Source organism: Mirounga angustirostris, unplaced genomic scaffold (assembly GCF_029215605.1).
Source record: "Mirounga angustirostris isolate CCGP_5_RB_7025 unplaced genomic scaffold, mMirAng1.0.hap1 SCAF_4, whole genome shotgun sequence".
Classification (NCBI taxonomy): Eukaryota; Metazoa; Chordata; class Mammalia; order Carnivora; family Phocidae; genus Mirounga; species Mirounga angustirostris.
This window is the reverse complement of record NW_026991712.1, coordinates 144,607,771-144,625,755: the sequence shown is the minus strand read 5'-3', so window position 1 is coordinate 144,625,755 and position 17,985 is coordinate 144,607,771. Positions and strand designations below refer to the sequence as shown.

Here is a 17,985-nt window from a genome sequence, read left to right as displayed (position 1 = left end):
AGATGAATGCACAGGAATTAAAATTTCTAGTATCATCAAACTTTCATAAAGTTTGCACATGTGGTTCTTAAGACCTAGAGCACCCTAGTCTTCTGATACTCATGTCCAGGAACATCATGAACTTGAACTTCCAATACCTCGTCCATCAAGCCTGCCGTCATGGGGCAGAAACTTTGGGCTGAGCGCATGAGAGAGAACCCAGCCTACTTCCTTTTATCTATATGACGTGCAAATTAAGGCCTTTCCATAATGTGAATTGAGAATTATTTGAGCTGAAAACAGGAAAAACAACGGCAATAGTTAACCGCAGTATAATGCTTTTCTACTGAAAAAAACTTGCGGTTCATTTATTTATTCCATCGTCCCTCTCTGAGGGTCTCCTTTGTGCCAGATGCTGTAACTCACTGCAACAGACGTGTAAGACAAAGTCTGTGCCCCTACAAGCTCAAGATTCTGGTGACTGAAAATAAAAATGTGCAAGGCACTATGTTAGTCGTGTAAGAAGGTAGCAGCTTTAGTTGGACATCCTCATTTCAAATCATGCCTTTCTCACTTGAAAACCAACTAAACTGTCTGTGGAGCCTCGGTTTGCTCATCTGTCAAATGTGGATAAAATATCTACATTCAGATTTATCGTGAATAGTAACTTCTAGAGGAGAGTACGTGCGAAGCACGGATTCACATGCTAAGTTCTCAGAAAATGGTAGCTGTCGACACTATTACCAGCCCAGTGAAAGAAGCACGTAGAAGATACGATGCTGAGGCAAGGAGGGCACAAAGGAGAAATGTCTGCAAAGCCAGACCCCTGATTTCCAGCTAGTGCTTTTTCCCCACTGTACCCTTGCTGACTCCTGGTATATGCAAGCCTTTGAATTATATTCCACAAAGCAAAAATAACACAGGGATGATTAGTCAGAACCTATAATCAATGTAAAAATTCAGCCTCAGGATTCTGTGAGGGCAGATGTCAGAGACTAAAGCTAAGAACAAAGAAGACACTTGCCATGATACACCCTGTACAGACATCTAGCTCAACAACACAGCTGTGGACCGACATGTCACCTCTCTGCATTATCATGCAGTGTTGGGCAGGAGTGGCCTATGGTTTGCTCTGGTTCTTGGGAAGGTTATGTTACTCTGTCCCAAATACCATCTCTGCCTCTTCAACACATGACACTATTTCAGTCACCAATCAAATCCCTTTCACTGTGTGGGACTTCTCCAAGCTTTACGTATAGGTAGCATTTATCAGGTTCTGTTCAAAGCGCATTGTATACACCAACTTGTTTAGCCCCAGAAATAACCCTAGACATAGGTACTGTCATTCAGGTTTTTATAAATGAGGATCTAAATTGAACATCTGAAGGCCAAGTAACTTGTCCAAAATTACTAAGTGCGACCTGAACCCAGATCTCTCTGATGCCAAAGCCCAGGTTTCTGGTTTTGCACGTGTTCTGTGTTTTCAAGTTTGTGCTCTTAACCACCAGGATTAATTGCTTCTCATTCTACCTGACTTCCCCATCTTTATACTGTATCAAAACTCACCTGGCCCAAATCTGTTGATACCTAATACATTGGTAGCATTAAAACTCCACTGGAGAGACAGCTTGAAAATGGAACAAACAACTTCCAGCCTCCGCATCATGTCCCAGAAAACATCCACGAGTCAGATACAAAGACAGCCTTAAGAAACATTTGTCAAGGCGTAGAGCTCTACCAAGGAGGACGCTTCATAAGGAGGCAGAGCCAGATCAGGTGAACGAGGGCAGAGATTAATAAGAAAATATTAGGCCATTTAGAGGAAAGGAAGGAGCCCAATTTAGATTAGGACCCAGGGCCAAGCTACTTTGTATGAAAGGGCACTTATGCAGTAGATAATCCAGTTTCTCATTAAAGGCTCCACCATTAAAAGGGTAATTTTTCATGAGCACATCTTGAGCAAGGTCTCAGTTATATTAGTTAAGAAATAAATAACAGATATCAGAGCCATAAGGCTATTCGATCAGAGACCCAGACGATGTAAGGATATTAGGGTAAGGGTCAGTCTTCATGCGTCCCAAGTCATCATGAATCCCCAGCCTGTTTTGCTGAAAGCACCACTGACCCTATGCTTCAGGATGGACAAAAGAAGGGACACATGTTTCAGGAAAATCATCAACACTGTCACTATCAATTATCGAACATTCACTCTACCAGTCGCTGTGCCAAGATTCTACATGCAATCTCTCATGTGATCCTCACACCTGCTCTTTAAGTTAGACTCTGTCACCTGCCCTATTTTATGGAAGATAACCAACAGCAGAGCCAGAATTTTTTAAATAACAGCTTTATTGAGATATAATTCCCATACCATTCAATTCCCTCTTGTAAGGAATGTAATTCAGTGGTTTTAGTACATTCACAGAGTCGTACCACCATCATTGCTAGCTAATTGCATAACATTTTCATCACCCCCCAAAGAAGCCCTGTACCCATTAGCAGTTACTCCCCATCTCCCCCAAACCAACCCAGGCAACCACTAGTCCATTTGCTGTCTCTATGGATTTGCCTATTCTGGAGGCAAACTGCATTTCATATACATGGTATCACACAATGTGTGGTCCTTTGTAACCGGCTTCTTCCACTTCTCATCGCATTTTCAAGGTTACTGCATGTTATAGCATGGGCCAGTATTTCATATTCCTTTGTTTCTGGCTGAATAATATTCCATTGTATCGAAGCACCACATCAGTTGATGGACATTCAGGTTGTTTCTATTTGGGGGCTACTATGCCATTTGTGTTAATCAGTTCCTAGGGGGCATATTTTTCAATTCTTAGTATCATACCACTTCTCCCTGAGTACCACTTCTCTCCTGGGTATAATACTGGGTTATATGGTAACTCTATCTTTAAATTTTTGAGAAACTATCAAAGTGTTTTTCCAAAGTGGCTGTACCAGTTTATAATCCCACCTGCAAAGTATGAGGGTTTCTGTTTCTCTACCAGATATTCTTGCCAATACTTCTGTTTGTCTTTTTTGCTTTTGCCATCCTTACGGGTGTTTAGTGGTATCAGAGTTTTGTTTTGCATGCTCCTCAGGACTAGTGACGGTGAGCATCTTTTCTTGTGCTCATTGTCCTTTTGCATATCTTCTCTGGAGAAACTCTATTCAAATCTGACATAGTCGGGGCACCTGGCTGGCTCAGTCGGAAGAGCATACAACATTGATCTCGGGGTTGTGAGTTCGAGCCCCACACTGGGTGTAGAGATTACTTAAAAGATAATAAAATCTTAGAAAAATAATAAAAAGAAAATCTGACATAGTCAAATCTGACAGCCTGAGATTGAACCCAGGTGTTATGAAAAATTTCATGCTTTTAACCAGTAGGCTCTTTGGCATTGGTTGACCTTACTCCATACTCTGTTATGGTACTTGCCACTTTTTACTTTGTATTGTAGCTATTTGAGAAGATGTCTCATGGAGCCTACAGTAAACTGGCAGCTATCTTACTCCTAAGACAAGTACCTTATAAACACACACACTGTGCCTGATCTTTTCAGACCTTATTCCCCTTACTCCTCCAGGGTTACTGGAAATAGGCATTGTCATCATTCTATGAATGAAGAAACCAAAGCCAGAGAAGTCACTAAAATTACTGCAAGCTGAGCTGGGAACAGAATCTCATCTTGTCCCATGCCAAGACCTGAGATCTTCCCCTGGGAGGCAACAGGGTGTAATGGCCCCAAACAAGAGCCCTGGATTCCCAGGACCGGCATTCTGGTCCCAGCTCTCCCACCCACTCCCCTCATTGTGTTGTGTTGGGTAAGTTCCCTTCCATGTCTGCCACAGTGTCTTTCTTCTGTGAAGAGTAGCTAATAACCATTGCTCCCACACTGGGTCCTTGTGTAGGTCAAAGACGTGACCCACAGATAGCAACATAAGACAGTGACTGGCAGTCGGGGCTCAACCAAAGTTGACCACTGTCATCTGGGTGATCGTACTTCTAGCTTGCCTGGGACAATCCCTGTTTACACCTTCTGTCCTAACACTACTACTACTATACTACCATCCTACTGCTCTCAAAATTATCCCAGTTTGGATAATCGGTGGTGTGGTCACCCGAGTTATATCGTCACCATTTATGTACTGCCCTGCCCCAGGGTGCTCTTTGTGCTAGGCAGTGTGCTCTTTCTGTGGTACCTAGGTGTGTGGAAAGAGTCCCCTCTCCTTTCTGGAGGAAGCCACATTTCAGGAGGGGACACACAGAGCTTTATAAAATATGACCAGGGCTGTGAAGGTCATAGAGAGCTGAGGGGAGGAGAAATTACTTGTTTGGTGGGGAGAAGATTAGGAACAGCTACAGGGGTGAAATGACATTTGAAGGAGGCTTGGTGAGGAATCAGTGTTCATCAGGCAGGAAAGGGAGAAACTTCCAGAAGAGCCAAAAGTATGATGATGTTCAGAGAAAAGGTGAGTCATTGGGTTAGTCTAGTCTTGAGTATTTCTCAGCCCTAGCTACGTTTTAGAATCACCTTGGGAGCTTTTAAAAATAGTACCCCACAGATTCTGGGTAGATTGGTCTGGGGTGAGCCTGGGTCAGCAGACATGCTTGGGAAGCACCGTGTTAGAGCACAGGCCTCACGTGATGCTCGCCAAGGCTGCGGGGGCCTATTCCTAGGGCCCTGGAGCTTTTGGGCTCTGTTCTGTAGGCCCCAGGAGCTCTTCATGATCCTTTCTGTTGTGAGGATAAGGTTTAAATAACACTGAGACAACATCTGGGGATGATGGATTGACCATGCATTCCTTCATTCATGGAGTCAACATATATTGTGTACCCACTATGTGATCTAAGGTGCTAGAGATACAGCAGTGAACAAAACATAAACAGCCCTGCACTCGGGGAGTTACATGCCAGGCGACAAGCCAGTGGGCTACTGCAGACTTTTCTTCTTTCTAATATAATGGAGAATCAATCACCTGTAAAAAACAAAACCCCAAGCCCCAAACCCCAAATCACAGATTCCTAAATACCATCCGTTGAGACTCTGAGTCTAGTGGGGGGGACCCAGTCATCTTTGAGGATGGCCTGTATCTGGGTCAACTCAATCTACTGGGTCCCCTTCTAGAAACAGAAATTCCGAGCGGTCACATCGCCTAACCTGATACATCTAGGTTAGTGCCAGAGCCAGGATTGAAACAAAGGTCTGCCCAAGTCCACAGAACCAGGATTTCCAGGGTTTGGGTTTTTATTTTTAATCCCATGTCTCTATCAGTAAAATACTGTTGAGCCTGTACATCGAAAATAGGTATATTTGTGTATAACTTACATACATGTACTACCTACAATCTGTGCATTAATATTATTAAAGCTCATTCAGTCTTAAAATGTTTTAGTTTAGAACCAAACATAAAGAGATGTCTAATAATTTCCCACATCCCCAGCAGATTATCTTGCATACCCTGCGGGGGTCTGCATCTCATAATGCTTCCCTGCGGATTTCCCTGAGAAATAACAACCTGAAAGATCCTCAGGGAGTCACGGCAAACCTACAATCACAGTAAGGCATTTGGGTTTCCAAGAATGGTCCGTTTCTAATTTAACAATGGACTGCTGGTCATCCTAGCGGCTGCTGTCTTTTACGGCCGCTGAGGGTCGGTGGGGTGCACATACATCACTCTAAGCATCTGGAGGCATCCAGAAGTCACCACAGAAGTACCTCCACTGTCACCCCTAATCCGTGCCCCACACTGCCTCCAAAGAGCCGCAGCCCCAGTGCCACCTCATCACCACTCTACTGTCCTTGAAATGCCATTGACTTCACTCCGCCTGCAACAGGCAGCCTCCCTCTCCTATCTCATTTTGGCTTCAACTCCAGTCCTCCGGGCCAGGCTTCTCCGTGCCCTTGGCCCCTGCTGTTTCCTCCTCTCTGACTTGCCTTGTCTCTTTGATAAATGTTTCAAGTGTACCTTCAGGTTAAGTACACCTTCTGTTATGAGGGCTTTTTGGGGGGGTGGGGGGAGGAGAGAGCCCCTCCTTCCCTATCCCCATTCCCCACCAACTAAAATTAACCTCTTTATATACTCCAAAGGCCTCTCTTGAACCCATCAGCCTCACATTGGGCCCCTTTCCCCCTTATCTCTCACCTTCTGGCCTTTACCCAGATCCTCCAACAAGCCCTACTATGTGCAACGCAGGCTGAGCTCTGCACCTTTGCACCTGCTATTGTCTGAGCCTGAAAGGCATTGCCCTGCCCTATCTCTCTCCACCACCGCCCACACCTGAGGCCTCAGCACAGGACCATGTGCCCAGGGCTCCTCGGATCCCAGGGGTCTATCTGGGAGGTCCCCTCTGAGATGCCTCCATAGCACTTTCCTGAGAATCCCCTTGCATTCTCGCAATGACTTAATCTCATCTGTAGAAATCTGTTTAAATCCAGCCTTATGCTCAGTCTGTAAGTGCCAGAATATAGGGAGCTCTGATGGAATTGTTGACCAAGATACCAGAGCGCAGCATCTTCCTAACACAATATTCTCTCACAGCATCTGTCACAGTATCCATGGCACCTCATTGACTTTGTCTTCATGCCTCCTTCTCTGCGCTTGAGCTCCACCAAGGCAGGGGCTGGGAGTGATTCATCTCTGGTTTCTGAACCTAGCATGGTGCCTGGCACAGAGTGGAACCGCAGTGCCCAGCTCTACTGAATAACTGAATAAATGAATGAATTTCTTTCTTTCCTTAAAAGAGGCAAGTGGACTCTTGGAGTCAGAATCACTACAGGGAAGTGTAAAGGGTCACTAAACACCCCTTCCATACAGACCCTATTTCAAATCCATTCTGTGAGTGTGATTCACTTAGTCTCCAAGGAATAAAATCCCAAATGGGATAAAGTAAATGTCACACTCATGGTTATTTTAAGGTTGCCTTTGCGTTGAGCCATTAAGGAAGAGAGTTTCTCAACCTCATCATAGACCTGCTCCCCTTATAACCCAGGAAATGCTGCTCCTCAGAATTTAAATCACAGCAGTCCCCAGGGCACTGAGTAAATTCCCCGTTTTGAACGGTCCTCAAAGCTGCTGTCAGGAAGAACACTGAGACCCTGTCTTGGAGCAGAAGGTGCTGCCAATGTGGACGTCCCACATGGGGAGTGACCTTGCAGAAGCTTCAACTAACAGCGCTCCGTCAGAAGTCAGGGTCCAGAGGAAGCAGGCAATTAGCATATTTTATGACACTGAGCAGAGAGCCCACAGAATCCACTAGAGTAACACATGCCTCCCATTTCGGGCCGTTCACTAAAGACTGCTAATGGCCACATGAAAGATACTTCACACCCAAGATTATTTTCTCTTTATCCCCCCAACTCATCACAGATTGTAATGAGCCCAGCCACAGGAACCCACACAAGAGCCAAGGTAAGTGTTTTGCTGTGTTTTCTTCTAATGTGGTCAGCCTGGCTGTGAGTTCTTTTAACTTCCGATAGTTAAGAGCATTTCCCTGTCTAGCGGAGGTCAACTTCAACAAATTCCTTACACTGAGCTGAGGGTTCACTTCTAGGTTTAGAGAGATACTTAAACATCTAAGGAAGTGTCTCAGTCAGTTCGGGCTGCTGTAACAAAAATCCTATAGAGTGGGTGGCTTGAACAACAGGCTGGGGCTGAAAGCCCAAGACCAAGGTGCTGGCTGATTGAGTTCTGGGAAAGAGCTTTCTTCCTGGCTTGCAGATTACTGTGTCTTCCCATGGTAGACAGAGTGAGTGTGCTATCTCTCTTCCTCTTCTTACAAGGGCACTAATCCCATCAGGGGTGGACCCTCATGACATAATCTAAACCTAATTACCTCCCAGAGGCCCCACCTCCAATACCATCACATTGGGGGTTAGGGCTTCAAGGTATGAGTTTTCTTGGGTGGCTGGGGGTGAGGCAGTAATACTCAGTCCATAATAAGGGGGCCAGGATTTGTAAGGAAGGGTAAAAAGCTGGTTGATCCCTGAGGATGAGCCTGTCCCATTTTCATAAACTGTCTTACTGAAGAATCACCATACCTTGGAGAGGGGGGCTGGGGCATAGGGAAGTCAGGTCATTGACACAAGGCCACACAGCCAGTGAGGGGCACGGTGCCTAACTCTTTGGAGTCCAGTGGCCTTTCAGTAGCTCTGCAACTTCATATGCGTCATACTGGAAAGGTTATTTAACTTTTCTGAATGTTAGCTTCTCCATCTGTAAAACACTGCAGTTATTTGCACTGCTCTCTAGGACAGTCAGAAGGATTATATAAAACAACACACATTTCACTCTTAGCACACTCCCTGGCACATCATAGTCATTCAGTAATATTTATTACCTTCCTCCTCCCCAAATAATATATTTCACATTAAGCACCAGTGGCCCAAAGCGAACCAGAGCAAAGCCTATTGCAGTAGGAGTGATGGTCCCAGCTGTTTGGGAAATATTTTTGGTTGCCTGGGAATAAGGGTGCAATTAGGAATAGGATGTTCCTTCCTGAAGGCAATCGGGAGATCACCTTATGAATTATTAACATAATACCTAAACTGAGACATCCTCCTTCCTTCTGCATATCTATCTGAATTACCAGGCCATCCATCTTGATGATAAGAAAATTTCAAAGAGGTTTTTTTTCCTCCCCCAGCCTGTCCAACATGATTCTGTCCATTGCCGAAAGAGCTCTATTTTCTGTTATGTTGTCTGATTTAAGAACAGATTGTGGGGGGAATTTCAGAGCCCAGCAGCAGAGATAACTTATTTTATTCAGAATTCTATCTTGCAATTATCCAGGTGTTGATTTGCAATGGACAAATAATTATGTATACTGGCTGCGTAGGAGAGAATGCTGATTTTGTGTAATTAACTAGCTGGGTAGCGAGCAGAATGAAAGGAACAACACACTTAGGGGGCTGTTAAAATGTGCTTTTATGAACATGGTTGCTGTCATTATTGCTAAAAGGTAAACTAATTAAAGAGCCAAAATAACATTCAACCTATTATTCATGCACACATTCTCTTAAAAAGATGTTCTTCACTGGTATTTCTGAAAAGAGCTCTCTATAAAGAGCATCTGGAATCCATTGGCATCTTCCCAGGTAAAGCCAATACTAAGATTCCAAAGATTCTAGTTCGAGTACTGGGAATCTGCATTTTCAAAGACTGGCCTAGGATTCTGAGGCTGAGTCAGATTAGGAACAAATGAAGTGTAAAGCAGGGACCTCCATACAAGTGACCCAATCCTTACGCTCGGATAGTTGGTCCTTCTTTCATTTCCTTTTTATTTAAGGTCCACTAGTACTTATTTCTGTTTCTTTTTCTGTTTTTTTCCCCCTGCTGGGAAAAACAGAAACATCCCGATTTTAAGATTGTAAAGTTATCTGTAATTCTTTGTGGCTGAGACCTTCTGAAGCCCCTTCCATGGAGACCGAGGAGCTTGGGGTATCCTCCTAACTTGGGCCTGTCCAGGACCATTCAGTCTAGCTTCTCATCTGCAGCTGTATTTGTCCATGCCTGCTTACTGAGAGCCTGTTCTCTGAAAGGCATTGCCCTGCCCTGTCTCTCTGAGGACAGCACACACTATTGGCTTCTTGGATGTCTGACGGTGGGGCTTGTGTCTTTTTCCTGGTGGTCAAGAGACAAACTAAACTAGTGTGTGTTGCCACGAGGGTCAGACCAAAGCATGGACAAGGCTTTAAAGGATATGTACGTCCTTCTTGATCACGCCTTCATTCCTTTACAACGACTGAGCATGGTATGCATTAGTAGCCCCTTCTTACAGATGAGAACATCGAGGCTCCAAGAGGGTAAAGCCTGGCCCGAGAGGACAGAGCTAGGACAAGGCGGAGCCAGAGTGCCAAACAGCACGTGGAGTTAATCAGAAGATGTTTTAAGGAAGCGACTGTGAAGACTTGGGCTGGGTAAGAAGCAGGAGCACAGAGGGCAGGGGAGGACTGGTCTGAAGCTAGAGCCCCAGCATTTATCTTTGTTTCTGCCATTTGCAACCCAAAGTGTCCTATTAGGGGAACAGTGCTGCATGGAGGAAGGCAGAGGGATGCAGATAAAATACCAAAGGGGTGGGGCGCCTGGGTGGCTCAGCTGGTTAAGCGACTGCCTTCGGCTCAGGTCATGATCCTGGAGTCCCGGGATCGAGTCCCGCATCAGGCTCCCTGCTCGGCAGGGAGTCTGCTTCTCCCTCTGATCCTCCCCCATCTCATGCTCTCTCTCTCTCTGTCTCATTCTCTCTCTCAAATAAATGAATAAAATCTTTAAAAAAAAAAAAATACCAAAGGGGTGGGGGCAGGGCAGAGTAAGGAAGGGGGAAGAACAGCTTCCAGATGGGGGTTCTCAGCTGGCTTTGACATTCAGAAGACTCAGTCTAGAGCAAGTCACTTCAACTCTGCAAAGGAGGACAGCAACACTCCCCTTGTAGGATTACTGTAAATGCAATCATATATTTGAAGCATCCAGCACAGCTGGGCAGCTCCTGGCCAGTATCCCATGTTGACAATATTTTCATCCCTTTCCTGTGGACTGCAGGCTACATGAGGTGTGTCTCCTAGACCAGTTGCGGGTCTGAAGGCTCATCCCCCCCTGGTGATGTGCTGGCTTAGGAAGGCTCTGGGGTGAGTTGCTCTCAGAGAACTGCCTTCCACCAAACGGAGTCATATTGCCCTCACCTCACACCTGGATGTTTTGTTCTGTACTTCTGCAGTTCTGTATTAAAGTGCCATATAACTTTTAAAAGGCTAAAAGTTCTTCAGAAGCATTTAAGTACAGATTTTAGTATTTCTTTGAGCACTTAAATGACCCAAAGTTTTGATTTTTGTTATTTGATGGTATCAGAAATGATGTTTTCCTTCAATTAGGGTGTTGGGGGAGGGGAAAAAAATCATAATTTTCTCTATCCTTGCAGGTTCTTGGCTGAGATCCTCCTGTAATAAAAGAGTAACAGGAGAAAAACACAAGTTTAGTAACACATACCCCTCCTGTATACATGAGAGAGACCCAGGAAAATGGAGTAACTCTCACCTCGCTCCCCATGGTCCCTGTAGCTAAGATCCAATCAATGGGGGTGATTATATGTGTGGGTATAAAAGTCCAAGTCCCTGGCCTCCATTTGCAGATTTGTGACAGTGCTGAAGGGCAGAGCAGAGCTCCCTGCGGAACAGTGGGGTCAGCTGAGGTCTGGGCCGCAGCTGCATCACAGCCCAGCTCCTGGCTCTGCCCAGTCCTGCCACCTGACTGTCCCCATCGGGGCTGATTCTGGGGCATTCCCCAGTAAGCTCCCCAGAGCCGATCTCTGCGTCTGCCATTGTTTTCCTGGGAACCTGGTCAAAGCCCCGCACAAAATCAATGCATTTGAGGGAGAGTGTTCTGAAAGACAGGGGGTCATGATGTGGAGAGGTAAGCCAGCAAGTGCCAGCCCACAATAACCCAAGGGTGACAGGAGGAGGGCTCGGGGGCAGCACCCAAAGCTCACATAATGTAAACTGATGCTGACGTTCCATGAGACGAAGCCTGATTGAGAAGGTACATCCAGGACTAACACCCTCTCACCAAATGCACGGCAAAGGCCCCTGGCAAAAATATTGAGTGTTCACCAGCCATCCCGGGCAGGTGAGTCTGCAGGAGTGAGTGGAGTGACCAGCCACCCCCCAGGGGCATCCTCACTAGCACCGGATCGGGGAGGTACTGTGGGGTTTGCTTTCCCGAAATTCACGATTTGCGCCCCTCCACTCCCACCACCCCTGTGTGGCAAATGCACACCACAACAGACACTAGGCATTTATAAAACCCTGGAAGCTGATGACAAGTGAAGACAATTTTGTTTTTCAATGAAAAATAACAGATATATTTTTAAACCTTTTCTACTTCCATTCTTTAAAACAACTGCTTTTTTTTTTCTTTCTAGTTACAAAGTGAAACATGCTCAAACCTTACAATTTGGAAAATTCAAGAGAGGAAAAAAGGGGGGAAAGTCACCCATAATACCTTCCGGGGGTATCAATGGTTTCACTGGAGTATATGCTCTCCCAAACTTTTTCCTAAGTGTATACACACACACAAATACACACTTCTCAAAAATGTTTTCATGCTATAAATCTGTAGCTTGCTTCTTCCATTTGGCAGTGCATTATGCATTTTCTTCCATATTGATATTTTTTGTAACATGATTCTTAGTGGCTGCATAATATCCCATCATATAGATGTATCCTAATTCATCTAACCAACCCCCCTATCATCAGACAGTTACGATGTTTCCAGTTAAAAACAGTGCAAACAAATACAATATTGAGAATTCCTCCTAAAGACAGTGGAGAGATGGATTTTCCCTGCGAGGATGCCTCCCTGGAGTATCAGAGTAGATGCTTCATTATTTTCCCCTCCCCTTCTTCCACTCCAGAAAAGTGTGGGCTCAAAATAGACACATGTGTGAAAACAAATGCACATTTTACCCCTCCCGATGTCTTTCTTTGGGAGAAACACCGGAGGGCAAAGGAAGGTTGTTTGTGTGATTTGGATTACAAGAGAATCCTTGTAAGCTCAGGCCATGTTGCCCACGGGAAGCCAGGCGACTGAGCAAAGGAGAGAGAAGCAGGAGAATGGAATTTATTCAGCGAGCTGAGGTGACAGCGCAGCCCACAGCAGCCGAACCCCTGGTTTGGAGTTCTCACCCAATGTGCGTGAACACTCGGAATGTGAAAGCCTGCTCTTGGACCCAGACAGAGGTTAATTAAATCACAGATGGACAAGGGTTTCTATTTTCACATGCAGCCTGCAATTGGCCAAGAACTTCCTTCTGCGGCAGCTACAACTTCCATGGGGTCATCTCCATTAGAAAAAAACAAGAGGATTTAATTGGGTGTCTCTGCTGCCAACTTGTTTTCAGACTATTTTTTAAGGGAGATTATTTTGGTCCTGGTATATTCTGGTGTGAGCAAGGCTCATGCTTTATCTTCCATCTGCCTTCTAAACAAGAGGGCTGTGTATACTAACGACTGATTAAATCATTTCTTTAGAGTACAAAGAAGTATTTGTGATGAAGACAACAGAGAGGGCAAATCAATTATTTACTGAGAAGGCTGCAATATAAATTACATTTGATTAAACTCAGAGATAAATCTCAGTGATGGAGGTTTTAAGTGGAATGTGCCGGAAGAGACAGTGACTAAGTGCCCCCGACATCGCTAGTAATGAATGCAAGGGCATGGGCCCAGCCCTGACACCTCTGGGTCTCTTAACAGAGTCCACTGAATATTCGTCCACACCACAAACATGTGTCGAATGCCTCCTATGTAGCACTGGCCCCAGGGGCCAGGGTACAGTCGTGAACAACAGGGAAAAAAGCAAGCCCCTGCTCTCCTAGAGCTTCTGATCTAAAAGGGGAAGGAAGATAATAAGCCAGTAAATAAATAATGAACAAGATCATTCCAGATAGGGAAAAGTGTTATGGAGATGATAAAAACAGTCTGATGAAATGAAGAGTGACGGAGACAGGGTTGGGGCGGGGGGGTCGGAGGATTCTTCGAGATAGGCTGGCTGGCCCACGAAGGCACTTCTATAGAAATGACATTTGAAAGGAGATGTGAACAATGAGAAAAGGGCAGCGGAGCCAGGAGGGAATGTGTCTGGCCTGTTTACAAAACAGAGAGAAGCCAGTGTGATCTGATTGGAGAAATCGAGGGGGAGGAGGAGGTGGGACGGGGCTGCAAAGAGGGAGCCGGGGCTCCTTCCCATGCTGCTTTAGGAAACAGGGCAAGGAGTAGGGGATCTGGCTCCAAGTGCAAGTGGGAGCCATTGGGGGCCATCAGGCAGGCATATGACTCACAAGTTGTAAAAACTTCTCTGATGGCTCTGTGGCCAAAGGGGACAAAGTCGAAGCCAGAGTCATTGTGTAGTCCGGCTGCAAGACGGGATGAGAAGGATGGCAGCAGATATGGAGGAGGGGGGCGGAATCAAAACAGACCTTGGAGGAATGGCAGATAGGGTTTCCCCACAGACTGTCCATGCGGGAGGCAGGAAAAGGGAGGAAGCAAGTAACAACGGGGGAGTTTTGGCTTCAGGACCTGAGTGGAAGGCAGAGTCACTTCCTGATACAATGTCGTCCTAATCTGTGATGGCCACAGAGCCGGTGGAACCTGGTGACTTTCACATCCCAGCTGTGTGCAGGGGGTGTGGGATTCAGGAACAGAGAGACGCAACCTTGGAACGCCCGCCTGCCACCAGGGCACCTGTCCTCGCTGAGTCACGGGCAACTCCTTATTTACAATACGAAATAGCCAAGACCTATCTTGAAGTTTGTGAATGAAATAAGGAAGTGCCAACAAACAGCTGCTCCATAAACACGAGCTCCTTTTCCTCCGGTTTCCATTGAGCACCAGAGTTCAGATTGAACTATGTCACTGCTGAAAAGCCCTGGCTTCTTCTCAGCATGATTTTTATCATAGGAAACGGGCACTTTTTTTGGTGTTTGTTTTTGCTTTTTTTTTTTTTTTTTTTTTAAGGTTTTATTTATTTGTTTGAGAGAGAGAGAGTGAGAAACAGCATGAGACGGGAGAGGGTCAAAGGGAGAAGCAGGCTCCCTGCTGAGCCGGGAGACCGATGCGGGACTCAATCCCAGGACTCCGGAATCATGACCTGAGCTGGTTAAGTCGCTTAACCAACTGAGCCACCCAGGCGCCCCTTGTTTTTGCTTTTTTATTGATTCTATATTGCTTCTATCTCACCGACTGAGTGAGAGTTGTCTCATTCATCCAGAGCAGACACCTTCCGAAATGTGTGCCCAGTGTCAGTGATTGAGCCTCAGCTGACTGCCTTCTCCCACACAGCCCATCCTCACAGTGGCCACATTTATACAATATGACCCCACCCTCAGGCCTCTCTTGATTAAACCAGATGGTGACACTGGGTCCAAGTTGTGACGGTTAGAGCCCCATCCTCAGGAATTGAGAATTGAAGCAGAGAGAGGAGTCACTTTGTCTGTGTGACCAGAATCATAACACAAGACTGTAGAATTGCTGGGGCACCATCTTTTCCTGCTTGAGTAAAAGAAAGGCAATCTTATGGAAAAAAGGCAAAGGGAAAAGATGTTCTGGAAGAACAGACCACAGAGACAAAGTATTGTTGGAGTCCTTAGTGGGTCCAAATCCTTGGGTCATCCTTCCAGAGGCTCAGCTCATACATGCTCTTCCTTAAATTCCGTGAGACACCTCTGAGTTCTTATTGATATGTCCCTCTGTCATATTTAAGCCCATTCAAGTTGACTTCTGTTACTTGTAACTAGAAGACTTTCATTAATAATGGATGTGAATTTCTGTCTATCTGGCTCCTCGCCCACTGCTGGGTCGGAGAGAGACAGTCACTGAATGCTTGCTTAAAAGAAGGGGTGTTCGGGGTGCCTGGGTGGCTCAGTTGTTGAGCAACTGCCTTCGGCTCAGGTCATGGTCCCAGAGTCCTGGGATCGAGCCCCGCGTCGGGCTCCCTGCTCCGCGGGAGGCCTGCTTCTCCCTCTCCCACTCCCCCTGCTTGTGTTCCCTCTCTCGCTGTGTCTCTCTCTGTCAAACAAATAAATAAAATCTTAAAAAAAAAAAAAAAAAGAAGGGGTGTTCATGGCTGCACCCAGTTGACAGGGTGCTTTATCCCCAATTTCTCCCACCCCCTAACTTCCTATCTGCTAATAAACCCACAAAAAGAGAAAAATTTGGATTTAGATGATTTCCCTCCCATTTTTGTCACTAAGATCTCAGACCTCAAACAGTCTAATTTTTGTAGTTCATCTCCCTGAATGGCTTAGCTTTCAATAAATTTAAGATACAAGAGTGAATTATTATTTTTTTTTAATTTTTTTAAATTTTATTTGCGAGAGAATGAGAGAGAGCACGAGAGGGAGGAGGGTCAGAGTTCTCCCTCTGACCAAGAGTGAATTATTTTCTAAACAACTTCTTTTGGTCCCTTTTATGCCCAAAACAAACAAACAAACAAACAAACACAGACAGGTCTTTTTGATCAGATAACAAAAGCATCAATACTTGCACAGCCCTGCTGATTTCAACAAAGCACCTCTCCTCCAAAGATCTCAATGTAGTCGCAAGCTTGATCTTAATGCTTCCGAAAGCACTGTAGTAAATTTCCAGGAAGACTATGTAACAAATTTGGATAGTCAGCAATCCTAGGCTATAACAGGTCAAAGGAAAACAGAAGTAAGTATTAAATCTCTTTTACTTTAGGGGCGCCTGTGTGGCTCAGTCCGTTAAGCTTCTGCCTTCGGGCTCAGGTCATGATCCCAAGGTCCTGGCATGGAGCCCCCGCATCAGGGTCCCTGCTCACAGGGAACCTACTTCTCCCTCCCCCTCTCCCTCTGACTGCCGCTCTGCCTACTGTGCTCCTTTTATCAAATAATAAATTAATTAAAAAATTAAATCTTTTACTTTAATTTAGTCAACATTTTATCAGCATCTTTTATGTGACTGACATGGTGCCAGGGGCTAAGGCTACTATTTATTAAACATCTACTATGTTCTCGGTACTGTGACAGACATTTTCATATACATTACTTTTTTTTTTTAAGATTTTATTTATTCATTTGACAGAGAGAGACACAGCTAGAGAGGGAACACAAGCAGGGGGAGTGGGAGAGGGAGAAGCAGGCTCCCCACTGAGCAGGGACCCCGATGCGGGACTCGATCCCAGGACCCTGAGATCATGACCTGAGCCGAAGGCAGACGCTTAACCGACTGAGCCACCCAGGCGCCCCATATACATTACTTTTTATTTAGCCCTATACCAGCCCTACGTGGTATTATGACCTCACTTTGTGCAGATGAAGTAAAGAAACCTGCCCAGAGTCCAGAGAGCCAATAAGGAGATGTAATTCATCCAAGATCCCCTCAGCTATGTTTGTTTCCACCTCTCAGCGTATCTTCCACTCTACCTGAGTAAGATGGAATTGATCCCTTTAAGAGGTCCCCAGTGCAGTGGAAGACAGACATTTTCATAAAAGGGAATGTTTCACAAACGAAGGGGTCACCAGTGTGCAAAGACAGCTCCAAAAATGAGTCACACATTCTGATGGATGGGGCAGGGCTGGCAGCATGGATGAGGTGGCATTTCGATGGGGTACTAAGTGATGCAAAGGATTCTGGAGCACATCTTCTAAAGGAATCCTGATAAAATGGAAATATTCATTATTGTACACCTGTTCACTAAGGTCATGGGAAGTGGCTTAAAAGACACCGTAATTAAGGACCAATTACACAATGTGTATGCCATCAATGACCCTAAGAGGGAGGTATTACTATTTTTTCAGTTTTAGAGATGAGGAAAGTAAAGTTCACAGTGGAAAAGTAACTTCTTCCATGTCACACAATCTTCATTTGCCTGTCGATTATTTCAAACCCATGACTCTCAATAATGTATTTTCCCTACTAAACCATGTCCTCTAAAGAACTGAAAGAAAAAGAAAAAAAAAGAAGGAAAAAAAAAGAGCTACAAATTATAGGTGCAATAAATTATAAGGCCATTCTCTACCCTCAAGGAATTTACAATCAAGTTGGGGAAGTAATACATAAACCTCTGAAAACTGAAACAAGAAATCAAGGTAGAAAAACAAGTCAAGAACAATAGAAGTCATGGCCCAGGCCAGCTCAGGCATAACTAGCATATGTATTATACTAGGCAGTGTCCTAGGGGTTTGGAGGAGAGAAACAGGATTTTGAAGCAAGGTCCCTGGAGGGAGTTTTCAGGAAGAGGTGGGGGTTGAAGCCAGGTCTCTAATGTTATGCACAATTTACATGAAGTGGGGGGCAGGAAAAACCACCTTCAGCCAGGATTAAAGGCAAAATCAAGGTCATTAAAGCTGCTAGAAATGGGCCTTTATTGAATTTTGTATAGTGGTAAATGCTCCACATACCTGGGCATCCCTCATGAGCCAGGAATGGTAGGAGGCACACTCAGATGATGCCCATGTGCAGAAAAGAAGCTGAGATTCAGGAGGGGCATGAGTTG

The 17,985-nt window shown here is 45.2% G+C and overlaps 1 protein-coding gene across 1 annotated transcript in view; it reads right to left on the bottom strand.

Annotated features, from left to right (window-relative positions):
• Positions 1-17,985, bottom strand: part of DAB1 (DAB adaptor protein 1) — a 282,080-nt gene that overhangs the window by 136,440 nt on the left and 127,655 nt on the right. The window lies entirely within an intron of this gene.